The 26,069-nt window shown below is 45.5% G+C and overlaps 1 protein-coding gene across 1 annotated transcript in view; it reads left to right on the top strand.

Annotated features, from left to right (window-relative positions):
• Nucleotides 1-26,069, top strand: part of LOC142560104 (uncharacterized) — a 360,402-nt gene that overhangs the window by 211,079 nt on the left and 123,254 nt on the right. Inside the window, exons 7-8 of the mRNA XM_075671926.1 lie at nucleotides 15,368-15,556; nucleotides 18,096-18,202. The gene's annotated coding sequence lies outside the window, so the exon portion shown is untranslated. The remainder of the gene's footprint in view (nucleotides 1-15,367; nucleotides 15,557-18,095; nucleotides 18,203-26,069) is intronic.

Raw genomic sequence — 26,069 nt, forward strand, 5'->3', positions numbered from 1 at the left:
ATGTCTGTCACTAGCATGTTCATGATGCATATTTTGAGAACAAAAGTATAATGGTATGGGTATGCTCCCCAGCCGCCCCGGGAGACCCAAGAGCGCGATGCTAAAGAAAAGCGGATAGTGAACAGGGGCTTTCTGGCGTAATGAAAGGGATGCGAGCGAGAACTTGTGTGATTAGTGTTACTCTGGATGAATGCTTGATCATGAAGAATGAAGCGTGCTGCGCATTTTTGGACAGCTCTAATATCATCAATGAGAGTTTTGGTACGAGGGTACCATATCGATGGCGCGTTGTCATATTTCCTTCCATGTATTCCAGCATGCTATTTGTGTTAGCCATGATGAAAGGGACATGCGTGTTTCAGGCGAGATCGTTTGTTAGATGAACGCCTAGATACTCACTGAAAAGACGACGTTAACCAAAACAAGGTTGTATCGTTAATGCTGTACGCATGAGGGAATGGGGCACTGTGGCGGGAGAATCGTTTAGCATTTTTGAAACATTCAAAGCCATTTTGCATTGCAAGCACCAGTGAGAGATAGTGACACGTCTATATGCTTGCAGAAACATCACGCCGCCAGCGTTCTTTATTGTCGATACAGGACGCAATCGTTCAAGAAAGCTCGATAGCCGACGTTAGGTTGTTGAAGAACCCCCAGGGCGTCGAAATGATACCGGCGTCCCCTCTACTACCGTGTACCTCGTGATCATATCTTGGTTTTCGCACGTAAAATTCACAATTTAATTTATATTTCAAGCGTGATCGGAAAGCTGATACGAAAAAAAGGAAGGCCGTCGCGTCCAGCGGAAGGAAAATGGGAGCGCGAGGCAGTCGATGAGCAAGTGCCATGGTGCCAATCTTAAAATGATGGCACTACGATTACTGTACATTGCGAGGCTTAGCTATGGCCAAAAAGAGCCTGTATAGTTTTGCCCCACGTCTGTGTAACGGTGAATCCAAATTCTTGGACCGTTCCATCTGCAGGGAAGCCGATTAATAACCTTCATGAACGGCAATGCGCTGTTCGCCGCCTTCGCTGTTCTCATGCATGTACTTTCACGCATACATCCGTATTCGCATTTTCTTTACGGTCAAGTTGTTCACCCGCCGGTATCGAGAGCCAGCGAATAAAGTCAAACGTAAATAACCACTGCTGTTGAATGTCCATTGCTTGCATGCGCATTCAGCAGCAGTGGTTAATTATGTTTGACTACACAGAGACAGCGAAGAATCGCTGTCTGTGTGTATCTGTTTCTTTCTACGTCCTTGTTCAGTCGAGCATCTGCCCTCTACCATGGATTCTAACCAACTAGCCCGCCAACGTGTTTTAATCAAGTTCATCTACGGAGCATTACGCCGATTTCAATACTTCATTGTTGCTTGCTGCTGCTGTCATACCCACTGACGAAAGTTGGTGACAAAAAAGCATAAATGAAAAGCATCCATATCATGCGGCCCATGGTGCACATACCCAAGTTGCCGTCGAAGAGGTTCATTGTTTAAGAGCGGCACGTACCCACGGAGTGGAACATATGCACAGTGGAACATACCCAAGTTCTCATGGTATGGTATGGTGAACTTTATTTAATGTCCTGAAGATCAACCCTTAGGTTGACGCAGGCGGCTCCCACGTCGGGACAGTAAGGTTTAACCTTACCGCCGCTTCATGGGCCTTCTGGACGGCCTGTACTTGATCGAAAAGAACTACACTGTGTAGGACTCGCCGCCACCAGTCTCTCTCCTTGTCACAGTCTGTGAAAGTCACAGGACACTGCCAAAGCATGTGATCCAGAGTAATGATGCCATTACACTTCTCGCAATTGATTGGCATCTCTCTTTCACGATATATCTTGTTAATAAAGTTTGGACTTGGATAAGTTCTTGTTTGCAACAATCTCAGAGTCACCGCTTGAGCTCTATTGAGCTTAGCGTGTGGCACTGGGAATTCCCTTCTGTTCATGTAGTAATGCCTCGTGATTTCATTATATGTAAGTAATTGGTCCCTGTTCTCCTCCTGTATATTATTAAGGTCCTGGTCGCGTTGTGCACGGATAGCAAGTCCTCGTGCAGCTGCGTTAGCCATCTCGTTTAATTTCTTCCGAGATGGATCGACAGACCCCATGTGCGCAGGAAACCAGCGGATTTCGATCTCGTGGCTGTCCAACTCACTGATCAGCTGGGCAGCCCTTTTGGTTACAAAGACATTGGTAAAGTGTCTAATAGCCATCTTAGAGTCACTGTAAATCTTCGTCCACTTATTATTCTTTAAAGCCAATGCTATCGCTACTTGTTCCGCCACTGTCGCGTCTTTAGTCATGATTGTAATAGCATCCCGAGTGAGACCATCTGCATCTACTACTACTGCCGTAAAGGCTTTCTTTCCTCTGACCCACGCAGCATCTACAAATGCCGCATGTTCTCTGTCGTGTTCTATCTCTTGCAGGAGAGCTTTGGCCCTTTCCGTTCGTCTTTCCAGGTTGTGCACCGGGTGCATATTTCCGGGGAAAGGAGTCGTCTTGATTATCTCTCTTATGCTATCTTTTAGTTCTACTGTGCCTTCACCTGAAATTTTGGATTCGGTTGGGCACCATCCTACCTCTTCTAGTATTGCTCTACCTGGCCTTGTTCCAGAGAGCCTCTCTCTGTGGGCAATTTGCTGAGCTTCAATTATCTCGGCTATTGTGTTGTGGAGCCCCAGTTTCATTAATTTGTTATCCGGCGTGTTAATCGGTAGCCCCACTGTTGTTTTGACTAGCCTTTTAATTAATCTGTTCAACTTGTTTAGCTCTGTCTTTGTCCAACTGAGCGTCGCAGCTGCATATGAGAAGTGACACAAGGCGAAAGCGTGGACCAGTCTCATGGCGCTCTCCTCTCCCAGCCCTCTTTGTCTGTTAGTGATTCTCCTTAGCAGTCTTATTACCTCCACAGTCTTGCTTGTGATGTGACGTATTGTTCTTCCATTTGCACCGTTTGCCTCCAGGAATAACCCTAAGACTCTAATGGATTCTACTTGCTTAATAGATTCGCCTGCCTTCGTGGTTAGTACTAACCTGGGTTCTTCCTCGGGAACGTATCTCTTCGGTTTTCTACCCCTTCTTCTGTTCTTGAGTACAAGGAGTTCAGACTTATTAGCAGAGCATTTGAGTCCCATGTCTTATAAAATAGACTCTACCTCATAAATGCTCTTCTGAAGTCTGCTTTCCGCATGTCCCACACTTCCTTCAGCGGTTCATATAGTCAAATCGTGTGCATAAATGGTAAAGTGAATGCCCTCTATCCCTTTTAGTCCCTTTGCCACTTTTGACATGGCCAGGTTGAAAAGCATAGGTGACAAGACCGACCCTTGTGGCGTCCCTCTGTCACCGAGATCCATCTTCTTTGATTTAATATCCCCGAATCTAAGCTGAGCTGAACGATTGCCAAGAAAGGTTTTGACCACTTCATAGAGTTTTCTCCCAAATCCCAGTTCGGAAATCACTTCAAGTATTGCTCTATGCTTAATTCTTTCAAAAGATTTTTCGACATCCAACCCCAAGAGAGCTCGAGTGTTTTTTTTGGTTTAGCTAATAGCAGTTGATGTTTGATTAACAACATGGCATCTTGTGTGGACAAGCCTGATCTGAAACCAATCAGATTGTACGGTAGGATGTCATTGTACTCCACATATTTCGTTAACCTGTTCAATATGACATGCTCCATTGTCTTCCCTAGACATGATGTTAACGAAATTGGCCTCAGATTATCCAAGATGAGTTGCTTGCCCGGCTTTGGTATTAAGATAGTACTGGGCCGTCCTCCATTCTTCTGGATATACCCCATCTTTCCATAGGTCATTAATGTATGTGGTCAGATATTTTATTTATTCGTCGTCCAAATTCTTAAGCAATCTGTTAGAGATGCCATCCGGGCCAGCTGCTGACCTACTATTCATATCATACAGTGCCGTGTGTACCTCACTCTCGGTGAATTCCTGATCCATATATTTGCATTCTACCGCTAAGTAATCGAGATAACTCACATCCTGATCTTCTTTCCTAAGAGGCAAGTATTTAGTAGCCAATCGCTCCATTATGCTCTCTGCGCTTGCAGTCTGACTTTCCTGGTGTACCAGTTTCGCGTACGTCTATTCGATTTAGTGCCTTTTTCGTTGAGCAGATGCCTGAGCAGACTCCAATTGCCTCCATGTTTTATCCTTCAGTCTACAGATTTACACACCTCATCTCATTTTTGTTTCTGCAAATATCGTGCGTGTTCCTCTATATTCTTATTGAGCTGAGCAATTCGTTTCCTAAGTCTTCTGTTTAAGCGTTGTGCTTTCCATCTTTGTAAAATCGATTGCTTGGCTTCGATCAAATGCGCCAATCTTCTATCAATTTGTTCAACCTCTTCCTCTGTCTCTATAGCCTTAGTTGCTGCATTCAAGTCGTCCCTAAGCTGAGCCACCCACTCTTGTAGTCTGATGCGCCCCTTTCTATCCGTGTCTGCTCTGATTCGTGATCCGTGTCTGATCTTTTCTGATTTTCTTAAAGTGATCCCTGTCTATGTAAGTGAAATGCTTTACCCCCCCCCCCCCCCCCCCCGTCGTTTCCGTCATTATGTGTAGTATATAATGGTCGCTTCCTAGGTCCGTACCAGAGTTGATCTAGTCTGCCCTGGGTAAGTTATAAGTGAAGGATAAGTCCGGGGTAGCGTCCCTACACGTGGAACAGCCACACCTGGTAGGAAAGGCTGGGTCCGTAATAGGAGAAAGACCTGAATCCGTGGCGAGATGCCAGATTCCTTCCCCTTTCTTACTACTCCAGCGGTAACCCCAAGATTGGTGTGGGGCGTTGAAGTCCCCTCCTATTATGAGTGGCGCAGTTTTGGCTACCCTCATGGCCTTATTAAAAATTGCTCTGAAGCTCTGTCTCATCTCTCTGGGACTGCTATATATGTTGAGGCAGAACAAGCTTTGCGCTTTACCTCTGTGCTTTTTTAGGACCATTTCTACCAATATATATTCAATTTTACTCGCCCCTAATTTTAGATCGTGCTCTATGTAGGGAATTTTCTTGTCAATTAGGGTGGCAATTGCTCTGCCTGGTTCTTTGCCTTTGCAGACCGAGTTAAAGCCGGACAGCCCGATCTCCTCCGCTAGAGTTTCGTGCAACATTATTAATTGCGGCCTATTTTCAACCGTTTTGATTATCTGTGCTAGTGACGCTCTTTTTTACTGAAATCCTCTGCAGTTCCACTGCCACACACTAAGTCTATTTATGTTATCCATTATTATTGTCGTTGCCCCCTGATTTGCTACCCCCTGTCAATGTTCGCTTGACTGTACCACCTACCGCTCCTGGGGGTGTTCTAGCGCTTTCGGCTTCCAAGGGCATATATTCTTCATCCTCTCCTTGGGCCTCTAGCTTTTTCAACCGTTTCTCGGCTATTAAATTCCACTTCCATGTTTTTCCACCTTAAGGTTAACGCTCTCTACCGTGTCCTTTAGTTCCCTAATCGCATTCCTAATCTCCTCCAGAACCGAGCACATCGATTCTGCCTCCGGAGCTACAGCTCTCTTCTTGGGCGCCGGTGTGTCTTCTTCCTGGCTGTTACTTCTACACACCGGCTTACCTATTGCCACACTGCCGCTTTCTGTCCTCAACCCTTTTTTCATTTCCTGAATCTGCTGCTTAAGTTCTTCATTTGCTTTCTTTAGTGATATAACCTCTCTGATCAGCTGTTCTACTCTGGCATCGTTGCTTTGTTCCTGCGAGGCTAGCGCACCTGTGACTTTCACAGTACCTTTGACTTTCTCGGCCCCGGTCGCTCCTGGCTCCTTTTTCTTGTTTGTCTTCAGCTCCTGCTCCTCGAAGCGCACCTGCGCCTCCCGAGATCTGGAACGGTTTCTTCCCCTCAATGTTGAGCGCTTTCTTGAGCTTGATGTGCTTCTCGAGCGTGAGCGCCTTCCGTCGCCTGGAGGGGTTTCCTTTGTCGGTTGGGCCGATTCCATCTCGCTCTCCACTTTGGAGCGTTGTCTTCTTCTTACTCTTACTACATATGGTATTTGGTACCGCTACTTGCAAGCCCTGTCACCTGTGGGGTGATCTTCACCGCAAAACTTGCATTTGGGAGAGCAGATATGAGCCTCCCCTGGGTCTTGCATACCACATCCCCTGCGCTGCACAACATCGGGTGTTGGACAAACGTCTGATCTGTGTCCGATTCTTCCACATGCGTAACATACGTCAAATTGCTTCCTGTACAGATAGCACTTCACGAGGGTTGACCCATATTTGATGAAGTTGGGCACCCTGAATCCGTCGAAAAGCACAATAACCGATCCCGTAGCTTTGATACGTTGTGCAGCGAACGCCGTTGGGTTGTATTCATGCACAATCTTTTTCGCGATCACACTCTGACTGTCATTGAGGTTCACTCTTCTAATCACCCCTTGCACGTAGAGTGGGGGGCTGTTTTCATAAGAGCTCACTTCATATTAGGTAGACGATGTCTTCCTTCGCTTGGTCTGCTGTAAGTTCGGCTGCCGCGACGATCGCTTCTCCAATAGCTGTGCTGACCTTGTTCAGGTTGAGGCCTCCCCGAGGCCTAACGATGATTTTCCTGTGCTCCTCCGGCAGTTGCGGCATTCTTGACGCCTTCACAATCCGGCGCTTCAGCTTGTCGGCCCCGGCAACACCTTGGTTGGCGATCTGCTTTCCTTGAGATTCTTGGATCAAATTGTCGGCTCCACCAGCTCGCCAGGTCTTTTTCGCAGATCGCGATCTTCGGTTGGTGACCACCTGCCAACCCATTCTTTCCTCGCCGTCTTCCGTCTCCGAGGAGAGTTCGTCGTCCATGCGTATATCGGCCATGCCGGCTTGGCGGGCTCGCTAGACCTACGTGGCGTTAGGCCCAGCGTGGCGCCCACGTGCGATGCACAGAAAAGAGGCTATAGAAGTCCAAAAAATGCTGGCCCACCTTGTCCAAAGGTATCCACCGATTCGGGTTAACCTCACGAATCCGATAATGAGCTTCAATGCGTGGTCCTGCCAAAGGTGCCTGCAGAATCATTCAAAAAGACGGAGCCGATGCGGGGCACGTCCGCTTTCTTCTGCTTCTTCTCCCCAAGTTCTCATGAAAAAATTCATTAAAGGGCGGCACATACCCCTGAGAGCGGCCCACATTTTAAACTTCACTACTTTCGGGATCGGCCCACATATTTAGTCCGAACTGTGTTCGGGATCGGCCATGAAAAACGGCCAGGCACCTGTTACAGGAAGCTGGGTTGAGCTCGTCAAAAATGCTTCGCATTAAAAGCGGCCGCCGAAGACAACGTAATGATTCTGAATTTGTGGACACATATCGAATAGCAAGCAATTCAAACTAAGCCAACCAATTTCAAGTTCCACTCTGTCGAACCAAATATGGCACTCAACAATTGAAGCACCTAATACCTACGTTTTTAAATCAACATACGCAAGTCTTAATTAATGTGATAGAATGTATGTATACGTCTCCTTTCAGTAATGTTTTTAAATCTCATTTGTCGTCCTATACATCTGTATAGAATACGTAGCATTCAAGCACAATGTCGTTTACGATGTATGTTAAATGATTTTTGTTGTGTGTATTAATAATTGTCGCTAATCTTCCTGCACCAAGTTCTTTTCTCGTACAATGTATTCACTGTTTACTGTTTAATTTCTTATAGCACGTTCACGCTACTGCTGGACAGCGCATGGGCGGTAGGGCTATTGTCAGTCTTCTCTGCCTTTAGCCGTGGTCAGAGTATCTTTGACACGGAGAACGGTCTCGAGTCCAGCCGGTTTAAAGTTTAAAGGGCAGGTACACAGTAGGTGCACTAGCACACTACTTGAAGTGCGCCGGCTTAAGTGCGCCGCTTATAGTGTCCCGGTGCATCCTCCCACACGCACTCGGTGCTCATTCTCTTTCTATTCCCCTTCCCTTCACCCCCGGTGTAGGGTAGCAAACCGGGTGCTCGTCTGGTTGACCTCCCTGCCTTTCCTGTCCTTGCCCTCTCCCTCTCTCTCTCTCTCTCTCTCTGCCTTTAGCTGTTCCTTCTCCTGACCTGTACTGCTACGGAAACCATAAATGCAATGTGTTCCTTGACGAGTTACCCCATTTCCGTATCGGGCATTTATTTATTTAGCATACTTTCAAGGCCCGAAGGCATTACAGAAAAGAGTGGGTGAACATAGAAAAAAAATTTGCGCAAGATACAAAGACATATTCAACGTGGCGTTTCATGAATGGTGGTTTTGAAGGATGGCTGCGACGGTGGCGGGAAGGTGGCTCCAATATTTATTGCTACACAGTTTAGTACGTGTAGACGGCACACCAACTTTGAAACTGTGGTCAGAGTGAGATGATACGTATGACTGTCCGGTGATAATCTGTTCTTTCAACCAAGGGTTATGGTGGTAGATTTCATAAAAACCGAAAGCCGGAAGCATCTACGGCGGAAAGAAAGCTCTGTCAAGTGTTGTTTTCATTGACGTAACGCTAGCATATCGGGAGTAGTTGGATAAGATGAAACGCGCTGCGCGATTTTGACCGGCTTCTATGCTGTTTGAATGTGATATTAGCCGGGTTCCAAATTGGGCATGCGTATTCTAGTTGGGAGCGAACTAATGATTTGTAGAGAGTTTCAGTGACGATGGCGCAGATGAGAAATTTCGTATTTGTTTTTTATTGTTTCCAGTCTCTTTCGTGAGCTAATTCAAAAGATGGTACAATAGAATTACAGCTGCCACTGTGCATTCGCCGCAGGGTATGTCCCCTTGGTGTTAATGCTTATGTGACGACCTTGCGTATGGGCCGCGGTAAATGTTTTCGCTCTCAGCGCGGCTACCACAATAAATCAAGCGATTCATGCACCCAATTCTTACCGTCAACATGCTAAGGAAGACAGTGTCTTCCATAGACTCCGACTGGGCGTTCAATCGCCTTCCAACTTTTGTTTAAGTTTTTACAGTAACCAAGATCTTAACGTTATAATAACCCGCCGCGGCGGTGTAGCGGCTATGATATTTCGCTGCTAAGAATGAAGTCGCCGGATCACAACCCGGCCGTTCGGCCGCATTTCTGTGGGGGCGAAATGCAAAACACCCGTTTTCCGCGGGCGCACGTTAAAGATACCGTGGTCGTCAGAATTAATTAGCAGTCCCCCACTATGGCGTGCCTCATCAAATCGTGTTATGGCACGTAAAACCTATTAATTCAATTAAATATTATAATAGGTAAACAGCAAGCAGAAGCGCTGGAAAATTCAAACATGCATATTATAACTTATAAAATAGACACAAAATAATGGACGATATCATCGTTTACAATTTAATAAAGCCATCGGAAGGTGATCTCCAACTGACATAACCGTATAGAAGGTTGTGACGTAATGCAATCGCACTAGTCGTACCATTCAACAGCTGGGTTACTGTACTATTCTATAATATTACCTGAGAACAAAGATGTTTTTTTATAGAAACACGAGAAAATTACAAATTAAATCGTTTCCTTTCTTTGTTTGCTACCGTAATTCAAAGTTCTTACAACTTTTCCTAATAGCTTCACACAGAATGCCTCAATTCTGTGCAGAAAGCCCGCATATGCATACATTTAATTATCTCATGCATTTATATATGTGCAGATGCCTCTGTAAATTATGAAGCAAGTGTCGCATTAAAAAGTTGATGAGCAGCGTATACTTTAGGGTCCAGGAATGCGCAGCGAATGAAGCCGCAGCTATTCATTGTAAGGTTGCAAGTTTTAATCAAGGAGGTTAAAGAAAAACTGCAGGAGTGGAGGGAACGCCCGACAAGTGAAGCCGCCGGGTCGCCATCTTTCTGGGGGCAAGAGCACGCCAGGAGCGCAGCTTGTGTGTTTCGCGTCGTCGTATCTTGCCGTAGGCGGTGTTGTGCGGATCCCAAAGTGTGCTAGCGCGCTCGGGTGTTCTTAGGAAAGTTGGCGTTGTGAACGGTCGGGAGGCAGGGAACAAAGTGTTTATTATCAGACAAGGGGCTGTATATATAGGGACAGATACAAATATGAGCATGCGCACTTCGTACCGTAAGGGCACGTGTTAACATGGCAGTGCGCATACTTACAGGCGCACAAGCAGTTGACGTGTTAGCGTTATCCTTCTCATATAAACAAAGTAGCAGATTAGTATTGCCTTGCTCTAAAGTGAAAAAAAAATTATATTAAGGCTGAAAGAAAACGGCCGCCACCAAAGTTCCGAGACCCTCAATGCTGTGAGGATGCTAAAGCACAGACACCACCGGATGATTATGAAGATAACGAATACTTATGTTTGTTGCATGTACTGTTATTTCTCACGCTACGTTTTCAGTTAATTGTTTTTGTTCTGACAGCTTTCATGATTGATCAATTATTACGCTGCATTAAAGAAGGCGAATAAGACCAATAATTGCGCGAATGTTTTTATACTTTGCGGCAGCTGCATATTCATGCCGAAAGAATGGAAACCGTGTTGCATTATAACTTGAAAATCCGCTAAGCAATTGAAAACCACTTGAAAAGTCGGCGAACAGCGCCGCGAAGCTCTCGGCAGGCCGCTTCTCGACCCCCTCCCCCCCCCCCCCTCAAAAAAAAAAAAAAAAAATGGCAGCCGCCGGCTTCACCCGAGCAGCCATAGGCCAGTATACGCGACTTCCACTGCAGCCATCTTCTTTTGTTTGAATAGCGTCCGCCATCGACGTCTAAAAATGTTCATGCGAACCTAGGCAGAGCTGACAGTGCGAATGCGTCGATGACTTGCAGGCTGCAGGGCGCGCGATAGATGATAACGATAGCCGCAAGGAAGGCCCCGACGGAAGAACAACGAAGCGTGAGGAGACCTGCTCTGCTCGGGTTAACTCTCCTCGGTTGCCTAGGAAACGGTCCCGCATGCGCCAGGCAGGCATAGACGTTACAGCGGCAGAACCAGCAGAACGCTGTCCGGGCCTGGCTGCGGTCGACATGTCTGGGAGGGCTGTAAGTGGCACGGATATTATTTTTCGCGCTAGTAAGCTGAAAATTGTGTTGCGAGCGTGGTTACTCTAGTTCGGTCATAAGAAAAGTAACTGTACGTTGCTTGAAAGGAACGCCACAATCTAATTTTGTTTGGAAAACCTCAAGAAACGCTTTCGTTTAATTTTGTCGAAACTAATGAAAGCCCGGCCATAACACATACGTTGTCGTTTCTAGCAGATGTCATTCTCCCGTTAGCGCGAAATAATAGCACACGTGTGTTGTCCGGAAGTCGGAAGATTTTAATGCGGCACTTGCCCTTCCGGCATTCAAGGTTTGCATGTGAACCTGTAGACCAACGAATTTTTGGAAACTGATATAATTGAGTATGTTTTATTAGTGCCTACAGTGGTTTATGCTGACGCCTACAATTACAATTTACCGTGGTCGTTATATTTACGACTTGCGTTGGGGCTAGTGGAAATAGTATAACACAGCGCTGTCATATGTTATGCCATGTTTAAGCCGCGCACACTCCTTACGAGCATTTCTACCTCTTATGAGCATGGTGCTGCACATTTATGGCTGGAATGCTTTCAATGTTTCTAGCTTAATGTGTCTTCCTTCCAAAGCATTCAGTTTTGGCCGCTGTAGGTGTGGCTTCATTGTTAGAAATAATTGTGATTGCAGCTGCACTTATGGTGGTCTGACATGAGGCTTGAATGCCACCGCCGTGATATGCCGCGAGAGCTGGACTTGTACGCTCAGTTTTGGTTCGCTAGTCGTGATGACATGCCTTCAGGTCGCGGTGGCACCATGACACGTTGTTTATTCGGCGACTCCTTCAACTTAATTCCCACGTGATGTCATGTCTAAGCTAACAATTGAAAGCACTGTTAGCCTGATCTTGGAGCAACGGACGTTTCGAAATATCCTTACCAGAAGCGCTTGATATACTATGTTGGTCGAAGCGTTTATCTGCGGCGAGCTTAATGAAAAAAAAACACAGGAATATGTTGTTCATTCGATTATACTGTTTTGTTTTCTAATAATTCGCGCAATTTCGCATTTCTCACAACTATCATAATCACCAGGCACCGTACGTTGTTTCTCCCTTTACCGGTTATCGCTTCTACAGAAATATCGCTCTTTATCAGATCATTCGCTCGGGCACGACGTGCTTTTTCTGCATTCGAACTTTGTGAACGTTGTCGCCATTTCGATAGCAGCCTCAGGCTTGCCTTAGAAGATTGCATGTACAGTCGGCCGGTTAATTAGCAGTACCGCTCGAGCGGCGACTCGCCGGCCGGTCGGCGCCGTCGAACCGCGCGAAGCGTCGAGATCAAGAGCAGCGTATGCGCACCGAGATCGCTGGAAGCCGTTATCTCCGATAAGCCGGGCGGCTTGCACCGAGTTAGTCGTGCCAGGGGCTGTGTCATGCTGGTATGGAAAGGAGGCTAGCAGACGGAACTTGCGCTTCCATTGTATTTGGTGCCCATGCGCTACTGTTGCCGGTCTCATGGCTTCGCGCGGTTAGAAGACTGGCCGGCCAGCCAGTCGATGCTGGCGCGCTTTCTGTTAAACAATCGGTCGACTGTGTTATCCTGACGAAATAAAACGCGCTCAGCGGAACGCACGCTTTTTGACGTAACCTTGCGCCGTGTGCCCGCGCCTGTCGGCAGACATTCGTGAGCGAACGTCGTGCGCAAAATTTGAATCGAGAGACGTAACGGGAGTGCGTGCTGCGCGGGGATCCGGCATAAACTATACCACACGCTTAAGAGCTGTTAGGAAAACAGGTCCTGGCTATTTCGAGGGGAGAAATAAGTTCAAATGTTTTGAGATTTTATAAATTGTTGTTTCTTATATTAAGGACTACGTTAAAGAACCTTATGCGGCCTGTCGTGGTGGCGTTAGTGGCTTTGCCGTTGCCCTTCTAAGCCAGAGGGGACGGTGTCGAATTCCGGCCGCCGCGGCCGCATATCAATGGGGACGAAATGGGAGAGAGCCCGGGTACCGTGCATTGAATGCCCGTTAAAAAAACCCCATGCGGTCAGAATTATTCCGGAGTCGCCCACTACTGCGTGCCACATGATCAGATCGTCGTTTTGGCACGCGATTCTCCAGATTTTAATTTTTCATTTCTCCTGAGAACAATTCACTCAAAGAGTGCAAATTTGCACTAATATGTGCCCTTGGGGACGTATCTCGGGAGAAAAATTGATTCTGAAAGGGTTGAAGGAGAGAGCAGTGTACGCATTCCATGTCACGTACTGACGTGCAACGTTGGATCTGCTTAAGTAGTGAACTGCTTCGGCGCCTCCGCCTGCTTCGGTTTCCGTCGAACTGTTAGCGATTTTAGGTTGCTTGTGGTAGCTATTGGGGAGAAATGAAAATTCCTACAGTCTAGCTTTTTGCTCGTTTAGAGGCGTTATGTAAAACGTTTACAAAGTTCTCCTGCCATTCTTGAGAAAGTATAACAGGTGTAATAATGTTAGTCGGCAGCTCTCGCCAGCCGATCAAGCCGCATGTAGGCAGATTAAAGAAAAATGATTGATAGTGACAGTGAATGATAACGTTATAATAGAGATTGGTGATTGGTAATAGAGATGACTAATGACTACTAATGACTTGTAATGAATATTAATGACTCCAAAATGCCCATTATGCCTTACTACGTCTTGTAATGACCACAATTGATTAGAAATTGCTAGAAATGTTTAGTAATTAGCAGCAGTGACTAAAATGAGTAACTTTTAATGACTACTGATGACTACGAAATGACCAATATGTCTAACGACGGCTTGCAATGACCACAATTGATTAGAAATGACTAAAAATGCTTACTAATGACTAGTAATGACTAATAACGACTGAAAGCACTTGTAATGACTACTGATAAATATGATATGACCAACATGTCTAACGACGGATCATAATGATAAGAGGAGGAAGAGTAGGCTTTAGCCGTTCACCTCCTACGAGAGATATTGAGACCCTGCAATTTTTTTGAATTTTTAACGAACATGTTTAAGTATATTTCATGAATAGGTGGTGCGCTCTGCAGTGCAAAGGATTGAAATAGTTAAAAGTAGATGTGCCTGTTATCATTGACTTGAACGTCTCCAGGTGCAAGAAAGTATACGAAATAGCAGCGATATACAGAGCAACTTGTCAAACCTGTTAGCGCACATCTTAGATTACCTTGCTGGTGCATTACCTTTTGTATTTAAATTCCCTTTGACTTCTTTTCCCATATGTGGGTTGCGTTATCACTCAAGCGACGTGTTCAGGTGCCTTGTTTCATATTCCACATTTTCAAACAAACCCGGCTAACAATGATCGCGAACCTTAAGTTCAACAACATGCGAGATTATTTACAAATAAGAACCGAGGCAGGTGCGCCGTACGCAGATCGGTGTGTACGCAGGGCGTAATGCCGGGCAGATGAGCCGGCGCGCGGTTTCCCCTCCGGTGAACTTATAATCGCTCGTCTTTGCAACGGTGCGCTGACATGACTTCAGCCGGCACTTGTAGCTTGAGCGCAAGCAAAGCGAAAACCGCACATTACAATGTTTCCTTTAAGAGTGGACCACACTGTTCGTGCTGTAATGCGTGTTTCGCTCTAAATTTGAAAACCCGCGCTTTGTGTTCACTTACCCGGCGCGGCGGCTTATCGGCTACGGTGTTGCGCTGCTAAGCACGACGTCGCCTAATTAAATCCCCGCCGCGGCGGGCGCATTTCGATGGGGGCGGAATGCAAAAACGCTTGTGGATGTTGCAATAGGGGAACGTCAAAGATCGCCTGGTGTTCAAAATTAATTCGGAATGCCCCACGACGCCACGCCTCATAACCGAATCAGGGTTTTGGCATGTAGAACACCAGAATCTAATTAGCTAACCTGTAAATGGTCGACGAAATGCTACGACGCAACGCAAGTTTTGAAAGCGTATACTGTGGTAGCTTGCACGACGGATTCTAATCTAGAGCAAACTCTCCCACTGCTGCCAAAAGAATTTGCATTGCGCAGCCGATTGCTGCGTAGCAAATGGACTGTGCGGAATGGTTTAAGCAGATGGAAAATTTGCGCGCGGCTAAATCGCATTGTGCAGATTGCCCATGAGCGCGCTAACGGTAGAATTGCAGCTTTGCTTGTAAAGAACAAGTCATCGGTCGGTATCTGAAACCCAGAAGACTGGGATAAAGCGAGATGAGACATTGTGTCCAAGAGACAAAGATTCGCATTGTCCTCTACTCTCCGGAGGCCGAGGTGTGCTTATACCTGCAGCGCGAACCGCGCGGGATGTTGGCACGCACACGCTGGGAAAGACGGAGCTCGATGGTGTGTGCTGCTTCGAGCATCACGGGAACTGCCCTGTAATATCTCAAATTTTTGCAGGTGTGCCTGCTGTGGGATCCCCCGCGCTGCATGCCGTGTCAGTTTCCGGCGCCGCCATACGTCCTTCTAGCCAGGCCATCGGGAGGTGGACAGCCTCGTTCTTCACGTTTCGCGGGCGGTTTGAGCGTTTCATTTACCCTCGGTGAAATAACTTCCTGCCAGTGACATTGCAATGCCTGCACAGTACAGGTGAGTCATGGTGTACTGAGCAGTAGCACATTGTCGCTATAAGGCGGAGATCTGGGCGCAAAGGATGGATGGTTGGATGGATGGATGGATGGATGGATGAATGGATGTTATGAGCGTCGCCTTTGGAACGGGGCGGTGGGTTGCGCCAGCAAGCTCTTGCTATTATACTGCCTAATGTCCCACCTCGGTAAAAAGAAACAAAAGAAAACGCAAGATGAATTCCCGTAGCCAAATTTTATGACCCCCTATTGTAAACTTACTTCTTGTACGTCTCCCTTTTTTGTTGTTTCCCTACTTCCACCAAGCTTCCAATCGCCTCTTACTAATCTCTATAGCTGCCATGTTTACTTTGCCCCTGCTCTCGCTGAACCCAAGTTCTTCAAGGAGTCAATTGGTGCCTAAATCGACAGATGGGAATCCTCACATTCTAATAAAACATGCTCCATCGTTTCCCTAGCTTTACCGCAGCAAGCACATGCTTCTTTTTCCTTCTTACATCTCGTTTCATAGGCTTCGAAAAGTAATGAGCTTCCATTTCAATTATCATCAATTGTTTCTTTCCTGATTTCGTTTTTTCCTCTTGAACGCGTCGTATGAGGCGCACCTAGTGGCAAAAATGGGCATGAAAGGCATGTGCGCATCGGTTTGCACTATGTCCGGCAATCGTGCAAGACATGCAGAAAGCACTAGCTAAGTTGAAATTGAAATTGAAATTTATTCAAAATAGGAAAGTACACAGGAGATGTTGTACAGGACATCTGGATCCCTAGCTCAAGGCTAGTTGGGATCCATGCTAGTTACTATTCACAATCTTAACATCAATACGAAGTATAAGTAAGTCATATATACATAAACATTCATTTAAAGCACGAGGCAGGGTACGCGTATTAGCTGCGAGAAACCCACAGAAAGGAATTTGTATTTAGTAAATTATACACTGCAAGTGAAAAAGGTAAACATGTGTACACCATCCAGATGAAAACTATGACGATAATAGTAATGAGTGATAATGGGATTTCACTGATAGTGAAAAACATTTTGCTTGTTTTACTTCTGTTGGTAGGCCGTTCCATTGGAGTGCTCCAGTGTTGCTTAACCTTCGCCTTCCATATACATTATGCATTTTTGGCAAGAGAAAATTTCCCTTAAGTGCGCTGCGTGTATTGCTTCTGGAATGTAAAAAAATTTGATACACTCAAAGGACAGTTAGTGGTTATGCTGTTATGAGTATGCAATATAGTTTTAAGATTCAGTAATAAATTAAAAGGTAGTATATTTAAACTTTGAAACAGCGGCATTGATTTAGCATTGTAGTCCGAAAAAGTCATAAATCGCAAGGCCCTTTTCTGAAGTACGATAGGCTCAACATATGTAACGTACGTATTACCCCACGATGCAATACAGTAGGATAGATGGTTATGGAATATGCTAAAGTAAATTGTTCTCAGAGTGGCAGGGTCGAACTAATAACGGCATTTATACAGCATAAAACAAGCATTGCTCAACTTTTTACACAGCAATGCAATGTGAGGCTTCCAATGAAGATGCTCGTCTAGTGTGACACCCAAGTATAGAATTGAACTCACCCGCTCAAGTATATTATGGTTTAGAGACAGTCTTTTAGTGGTGCTTTCCACGAAGAAGTAAATAGAATATATTTAGTTTTCTTGATATTCAGAGTTAGCTTATTTGACGCGAACCACTGGTTAATACTCCGAAGTTCATTATTAGCCACTTGAAATGTTTTGTCCAAGGAGTCTACCGCACAAAGTAGAACAGTGTCGTCTGCATACATCACAGCAGAGAAGTTTTCTAAGGTATCAGGAAGATCGTTTACAAATAAAGAAAAAAATATTGGCCCTAGTACTGAGCCTTGTGGGACCCCTGTAACAATGTCAGAAACGTCAGATTTGGTATCTGCAATGGAAACTAGTTGTTTTCTGTTATTGAGATAGCTGCGGAAAAATTGAAGAGTTAGACCTCGGAAACCATAGCATTCTAACTTACTTAGCAGCATGTCATGATCCACAGTGTCAAACGCTTTTCTCACAGTGGGGGGAGAGGCAAAGAAGGCTTAGTTATAAAAGAATTCTGACGCCATGGCGCGACCTAAATGAAGTCAGTCATGGTGCAAGTGCTTTCAGCACTGTGGTGGTGTGCAGCAATACTATAGTACTTGTACCAATACTAAGCACTCTGAAATGAAATGGTCTCCTGTTGAGTACGCTAAGCATTCCATTTACCCGAAGCTAAATGTTGCTGTCTTTTCCTTCGCCGAGGCCAGAGAGAAATGGCGAGAATAGGCGGTCTACACGATAGCGCGCACATTGACCGGAGCAGAACGCGACGATTGAAGCCAACATATATTCAGTGTAACATTGCAAGCTTGAAGAGCGTCTTCTTGCGAACTACGAACGTTGCTGATCGCGTGAAAGCGTCGATGAATCGTACGAAGTGCGGCGTTTATGAAAGGCGATAACGACTTTAGAAACGACGACAGCGCTGGTAGAAAAATAATGAGGCGTATGGCTATATGCAGGTAAACTGCTCGGTCGCCTAGGAAACGGCTGGTCATGAGCAATGCCGTGTGAGAGTGGCAGAATGCTGTCGGGTCCTGGCTGCGCGGACGACGTGGCTGCAAGTGCGGTAAGTTGCAGGGATAATATTTCCTTGTAATAATAAGCTGAAAATTGTGTTCGCGAGCTCGTGCAATATAATGCAATAAAAGCTATTTAATTGCGCTTAGACATGCAATATATTTAATTATGTGGTTTCACGCACCAAAACAATATATGATATGATTATGAGGCACTCCGTAGTGGGCAACTCCGGATTAATTTTGGCCACCTGGAGTTCTTTAACACGCAGTTAAATATAAATACAGGGGTGTTTTTGCATTTCCTCCTAATTGAAATGCACCCTCCGTGGCCGGGATTTGATCTCGCGAACTTGTGCCGCAGGTAGAAAGACCGAAAAAAGAATACCTTTCGCTACTGGTCTTGGTAAAAATATGTCCTGGCCAAAGTTCTCGATGATGTCGCCTTCAAGTTTATCGTCGCGTAGAGCATTTTTAGCCCTTCTCACAGCGATGCTTTAGTTTGCTGCAGTGCTATTAAGAACATTTACGCTGGCAAAGTATTTCTTGTACTAACAGTCTTTCTTCAGCCAAGTACGCGCGCGGGTTATGGCATTATTGACGAAGTTAGCGTTGCGCAAAAGAAGCGAAAATACATTTTTGGGCCGTCCATGTACGATAACCATGTACGATAAAAGGTGGCACTAAAACGTTTATAGGCCCAGCATGCACATCCCCCCTGGATCCGCTCTTGCTTAAGGCACATTCGGGTCGTCTTTTCGGAGCGCTCCAGAGGTAGTCGCCTTGTTCAGGTGTCGAAGAAGATCGCACTGAGTGCATTCCGTTCGTCTGTAGTAGCGCATGAACTACTCCCGAACTGGCTTGAAGCGTCCAATGCATTTGACGATTGTCTTATTGCTTTAAGTTCTTCCTTCACAAGAATGTTTGTTTCTTTCACTCTTAGAGGACATGAAACTCGGGCAGGATGGTAGGGACTTATTAAATTCTATAGTGTTTCTGCTTGTTCACCATCACAGTGTGCCAATTTGTATGCATGTATGTATGCTTTGTCTCCACAAAAGCACAGTATTGCAGAGGGAAAGTGGGAAATAAAGCTGCTCGTAGCAGCTTGGCCGGCCCCAATATAGTGTGCACTCCAAAAATTTTAGTGTTTGTCCAATGGGTGACACTCTTAGAGTCCAGGATTTAAAAAAAAAATTTGACCACAGCACGTTGCACAGGAAAGTATTCTCTCCTGCTGCCATCAGCGTCGCATTCCCTATGCCACTACCCTCCTTCCTCTTCGCATGCTATCATCTTTCTTATTCCCCCAATCCCCTTCCCCAGCGTAGAGTAGAAGGCTGGTGCCTCTCTGCCTTTCTGCCAATAAAAATTATCTATGTATAGCACAGGATAGCGAGCTTCAACTAAGTGTGCGACGAGAAAAAGCTGGTTCATTCTGTACGATAATTATGACAGCCTTGGCACCAACAAAATATCCGACAGGACAATTTGACAGCGAAAGCTTCGAATGTTTTCTCGATGAGCGGTTCGTGTTCTTTGTCACAGCTGTCATCATTCTTGCCAGAAAAAGTCTGAAACAGGATACCTTCATAGCCTGACAAGTCAACAAGAATTAAGGACCGCCAGTCAGCCTCTAGTCTGAAAGAGTACGTTTACCTAGGTCAACTAATCACAGTGGAGTCTTATCATGAGAAGGACATTCATAGAATAATAAAAACGAGTTGAAGCACATACAGAATGCATTACCAAATAATGCCATCGAGCTTACCACTCACACTGAAAGGAGAAGTGTACCACCCTTGCATTCTACCTGTGCTAACATATGGGACAAGAACTTGTAGGTTAACAAAGAAGCCCAAGAACAACTTAATTACCGCCGCGCAAAGAGCGATGGAACTGAAAATGTTAGATGTAGCGTTAAGAGACGAGAAGAGAGCGGCGTGGATTAGTGAGCAAACAAGGATAGCCGATATTCCAGTTGACACTAAGAGAAAAAAAATTCACGCAGACACTACTCCGGGCGTTGTATAAGTACGCGTAAGCATTGTACCACTCGCTCATCTTCACGCAGGCCACTGTAGTTATCAATGTTATGAAACTTGATCCGAAAAGTATAGACCCTCATCAGCCCTCGTCGGTCGTTATCAGTTTTATCGAACTTGATCCGACCTTTATCAAGTAATATTGGTCCATATCAGCCTGGGTATACAACGAAGCTGTTGCAAAACCACCACTACATTTGCTGAAGGGGGTATCTGATACTTTAGTGATGGTTCGTATGCTTGTTTTGAGCTTGTTCTTTCATCATCATCATCAGTATATTTTATGTCCACTGCAGGACGAAGGCCTCTTCCCGCGATCTCCGATTTCCCTTGTCCTGCGCCAACCGATTCGAACCTGCACCTGCAAATCTCCTAATTTCATCGCTCCACCTAGTCTTCTGCCGTCCGCAACTGCGTCTCCCTTCTCTTGGTACCCATTTCGTGTAACCCTAATGGCCCAACGGTTATTTAACCGGCGCATTACATGACCTGCCCAGCTCCATTTTTTTTTCTCTGAATTTAAATTAGAGTATCGGCTATGCGCGTTTGTTCTCTGATCTGAACCGCTCTCTGTCTGTCTCCTAATGTTATGCATAGAATTCTTCGTTCCATCGCTCTTTGCGCGGTCCTTAACTTGTTTTCAAGCTTCTTTGTCATTCGGCAAGTTTCCGCCCCATATGTTGGCACTGGTAGAATGCACTGATTGTACATCTTCCTTTTCAATGATAATGGTAAGCTTCCAGTCAGGAGCTGGGGATGTCTGCCATATGCGATCCAACCCATTTTTATTCTTATATGAATTTTCCTTCTCATGATCAGACTTCCCTGTGATTAGTTGACATAGGTAAACGTATTCCTTCGGACTCTAGAGGTTGACTGGCGATCTTGAACCATTGTTCCCTTGCCTGGCTAATAATCATTATCTTCGTCTTCTGCATATTATTCTTAAACCACACTCTTGCACTCTCGCTGTTAAGGTCCTCAATCATGTGTTGTAACTCGTCTGTAGTGTTGCTGAATAGAACAATTTCAACGGGAAACCGAGGGTTGCTGAGATATTCGCCGTCGATCTTTACTCCTAAGCCTTCAAAGTTTAATAGCTTGAATACTTCTTCTAAGCACGCAGTGAATAACATTGGAGAGATTGTATCTCCCTGCCTGACCCCTTTCTGTATAGGTATATTCCTGCTTGTGTAGAATTAAGGTAGCTGTAGAACCTCTGTAGATATTTTCCAAGGTATTTACGTGAGCGTTCTGTACTCCTTTCTTACGTAATGCCTCTATGACTGCTGGTATCTCTACTGAGTCCAATGCCTTTTCGTAATCTATGAAGGCCACAAAGCGATGCTTATTGTACTTTGCGGATTTCTCGATAACCTGATTGATGACATGGATGTGATCCACTGTAGAGTAAACCTCCCCGAAGCCAGCCCGTTACTTTGTTTGACTAAAGTCTAGTGTAGCCCTTATTCTATTGGAGATAATTTTGGTGAACATTTTATATAAAATACTGGGTGTAAGCTAATGGGCCTATAATTTTTCAATTCCTTAACGTCTTCCTTTAAGTAGATTAGTATAATGTTTGCGATCTTAGTTTTCTGGTACGCTTGTAGTCGCTAGACACTTCGTATAAAGAACCCTCAGTTTTCTAAGCATTACGTCTCCTCCATCTTTGATTAAATCGACTGTTATTTCATCTTCTGCTGCCGCTCTTCCTGGTTTCGTGTCTTGCAAGGCACTTCTGACCTCTATCCTAGTTATTGAAGTTCCTGTATCCTTTTCATTATTGTTTGTAATGGAGGTATCCTGACTCCTCTGGGTACTGTACAGGTCAGTATAAAATTCTTCCGCGGCTTTCACTATACCTTCAAGATTGCTGATATTACCCTGCTTATCTTTCAGTGCATACACCTTGGTTTGTCCTATGCCAAGTTTCCTTGTCACTGATTTCAGGCTGCATCCATTTTTTACTGGTTCTTCAGTCTCGCACATTATAGTTCTGAATAACACTTGTTTTCCTTTTGTTGATCAGTTTTGACAGTTCCGCGAACTCTATCTTATCTTTTGAGTTGGACACTTTCATTCTTTGTCGTTTCCTTATTAGGTCCTTTGTTATTTGGTAGAGCTTGCCTACTGGTTGGCTTGGTGCCTTGCCTCCCACTTCAGTTGCTGCCTCTGAAGCCAGCCTCATTACGGTTTCATTCATTACCTCTATGTCATCATCATCTCTCTGTTCTAAAGCTGCAACTTTGTTTGCAAGTACCAGCCTAAATGTGTCTGCTTTTACCCTTACTGCCTCTAAGCTGACCTGTTTCTTATTGACCAATTTTACTCTTTCTCTGTTTAAATTGAGGTGAATGCTAGCCCTCACTAATTTGTGATCACTGCAGTTTACCCTACCTATCACTTGTACATCCTGCACTATGCTGGGATCAACAGAAAGTATGAAAACAATTTCATTTCTTCTTTCACCATTAGGAGTTTTCCAGGTACGCTTTGTTTCTACGCTTCCCGAAAAACGTGTTTATTACTGGAAGCTTGTTCTTTTCTGCAAATTCTACCAGCATCTCTTCTCTAGCGTTCCAAGTATCGACGCCGTAGCTGCAAACTGCTTGTTCATCAGCATCCTTTATCCCCAATTTTGCGTTGAAGTCACCCATTACGACAGTATACTGAGTTTGCACTTTTCTCATCGCTAATTCAACATCTTCATAAAACCGACCTAGTTCATCATTATCGTGATTGGATGTAGGCGCTTAGGCTTGTACTACCATTAATCTATATCTCTTATTAAGTTTGATTTCGGCTACAGCTACCCTCTCATTAATGCTGTAGAAGGCGTCAATGTTGCCCGCTATGTCCTTATGGATTAGGAATCCTACCCTGTATTGCTTCTTACCTGGGGGACCTCTATAGCAGAGGGCATGGCCGTTACTCAGCAATGTATAAGCCTCACCAGTTCTTCAAATCTCACTATGGCCGATGATGTCCCAATGTCTGATAGTTCCTCAGAGTTCCTGCTAAGCTAGCCTCACTCCACTCAGTTCGGCTCTTAAAGGTTGACAGGGTCAGTTTCCATTGGTGGCCTGTCCGGACCCAGACATTCTTAGCACCCTCTGCTGCGTTACTGGTCTGACCGCTGCCTTGTCAGGTGCTCTGCAGCTGCTGGGGACGGAGGGTCATGGGTTAGTTGTAGGAATCATGTTCTTTATTGGAACGTATGGAGGGCGGTTCTGTCTGTTGTATAGGTGATTTCAATGGATGTATGCAATGTTTGCTTCACTTTTATGAGCGCTTGTTGTGGCTGCTTTACGTGGTATAAGCCATTGCATTTCCTCCTTGCTTACGGGGTTATGAGCCCTTACTCTCGGATTGAGTCTGCAGTGTTGAGTGATTTTTTGGTATGTTGTCACTGATCTCTTCTGTGTCTTCCGGTGCTCCGGAGTTCGTTGCTCTCCAGACAGGCGTGAGCGGGTGTCGGCACTATTTCAACATTTATTTCTAGTACCGTGCTGCTGTTATGCGCAGAGTCGTTGGTGCAAACCAGCCCGACGTAAAGCTCCTGCACATTTCTGTAGAATCAGTTATAATGGATGTTGCTGTAGTCTGTGTTAGGGATAATGTCACGCCTAGTTCCTCTCCTTCCTGCGTTCTTGCATATGGCGTGGTGGCACTGACGAGGAGATCCGTCTTTGTCGGCACCACGACTGCTTTGGCTCTTACCCACGGTATGCGGCTGCGTCTGTATAGCCTACCTCGTGTCGAGATCCTTAGGTTCTGCCCAGGGCCTTGGCTCTTTCTTCACTCCGCCCTTGGTGGCAGGCAGGGTATATATTTTTCCGTAAGTGATGGATCATACCGTGGCGTCCCCAATCTCCTGGGCGTAGTCTGGGTGGTTTAGTATTTGTAGGGGAGTTCCACTTGATTTGCGTAAGATTGTTTGTTTCGCAGCCAGACGCATCTTCTGACTGGAGAAGTGGCCTTCTATTAGGTCTTCAACCGTGTTATGCAGACCAATACGCAGAATGCTGTCTGCGTTCGTGCTCATAGGGATGCCAAGTGCTTGCTTTGTGGTTTTTCGAATGAGTGTGTTTAGTTTGTCTTTGTTTTCGTCAGTACCACGTACGGTGCTGCATACGTCACCCTAGCCAGGATAAAGGCTCGATCGAGGTGGATGGATTCGTTCTCTTTCATGCCTCGGTGTCTGTTTGTTATTGTACGAATCACCAGTAAGGCCAGCTGCTTTGACCTGGTGAGGTGTTGGAGCATCTGGTCGCATTTTGCATTAGCTTGTATGAGGAGTCCAAGGATTGTGAGGGTTTTGAAGGGCTTTAACCTGTCCCTCTATGATGATCTGCATGCTGTCTTGATCCTTCTGGGTGCGACGCCGCCCGACCACAAGAAGCTCCCACTTCTGAGGCGAGCACAGAAGTCCGATCTCTTTTGCATATTGGTTTACCGTGTCCGCTGCCATTTGCAGGGTGTCTTGCACGCCGCCGAGCGAGTCCGCACCCGTCCATAGGGTCACATCATCTGCTTATAGTGCATGGTGTAGGTTCTATATGCCGCCCGGGAGCCCCAGGAGCGACATGCTGAAGAAAATCGTGGGAAGAACCGAGCCCAGGGGACTGCCTTTGCTTTCGAGTATGATGGCGACAGGCTATATCCCCGATCTTGGTGATGGCTGTGTGGTGAGATAGAAAATCAGCAACGTAATTGTGTGTTCCCTCCCCGCATCCTGTGTTGCTGATTCCGTAGGATAGCCTCGTGTGCTATTTTGTCAAATGCCCCCTTCAGGCCTATCCATGAATGTATGCACTGTACGCTTCTCTTTGCGCTTGTAGCCTCTGCCTTACGTGAGTATGAGCCATTGCATTCGTCTGACGTGACAGACGTACAGGATTATCGTTGGTGGCATCGAAATATTTACGCATATAAAGGAGCTGAAGAGGCCATAATCCGTAGGGTAGATAACTGGTGGATGATTAGAACTACAGAATAGGTGCCGTGGGAAGGAAAGCACAGTCGAGTGTGGCAGGGAACCAGGTGGGTTGATGAAATGACGAAATTTGCAAGTGCAAGTTAGAATCGGCTAGTGTAAGACGGGTAATTTGCGATCGCGGGTGGAGGCCCTTGTCCTGCAGTGAACAAAAAAAATAAACGTATTCCCACATGAAAAAAGAACACACTCAAAGACTAATAGGAAGTTTTAGGAAGATAGATTAAATTGCGCCACAAATAAAAACAAATACAAGCAACAGTTAATACAGTAATGCAGCACAGTATGTGTAACATGAACTGCAAAGTTGAACCACAAAGTGCATGCGAAAAGACCCATTATTCAGTGATTATACAACCAAAAATTTTTTTCATTAAATCTTAATAATTTAGGTACTACAAAGATTGACCGTAGCCGATTCCACTCGGATGACGTTCCGGAATTCAAGGAATTATGATGCGAAAATATCCGGCGCTGAGGGAGGAGGAGGTGTGGATTCCGACATTGCGTGCTCAATATTTGGCTGATGAAAGGGTTGTCGTCGGTGTAATAATGAATGTCTGTCACTAGCATGTTCATGATGCATATTTTGAGAACAAGAGTATAATGGTATGGGTATGCTCCCCATCCGCCCCGGGATACCCAAGAGCGCGATGCTAAAGAAAAGCGGATAGTGAACAGGGCCTTTGTGGCTTAATGAAAGGGATGCGAGCGAGAACTTGTGTGATTAGTGTTACTCTGGATGAATGCTTGATCATAAAGAATGAAACGTGCTGCGCGTTTTTGGACTGCTCTAATATTATCAATGAGAGTTTTGGTATGAGAGTACCATATCGATGGCGCGTTGTCATATTTCCTTCTATGTATTTCAGT

The sequence above is a fragment of the Dermacentor variabilis genome, chromosome 10 (genome assembly GCF_050947875.1).
Source record: "Dermacentor variabilis isolate Ectoservices chromosome 10, ASM5094787v1, whole genome shotgun sequence".
Lineage (NCBI taxonomy): Eukaryota > Metazoa > Arthropoda > Arachnida > Ixodida > Ixodidae > Dermacentor > Dermacentor variabilis.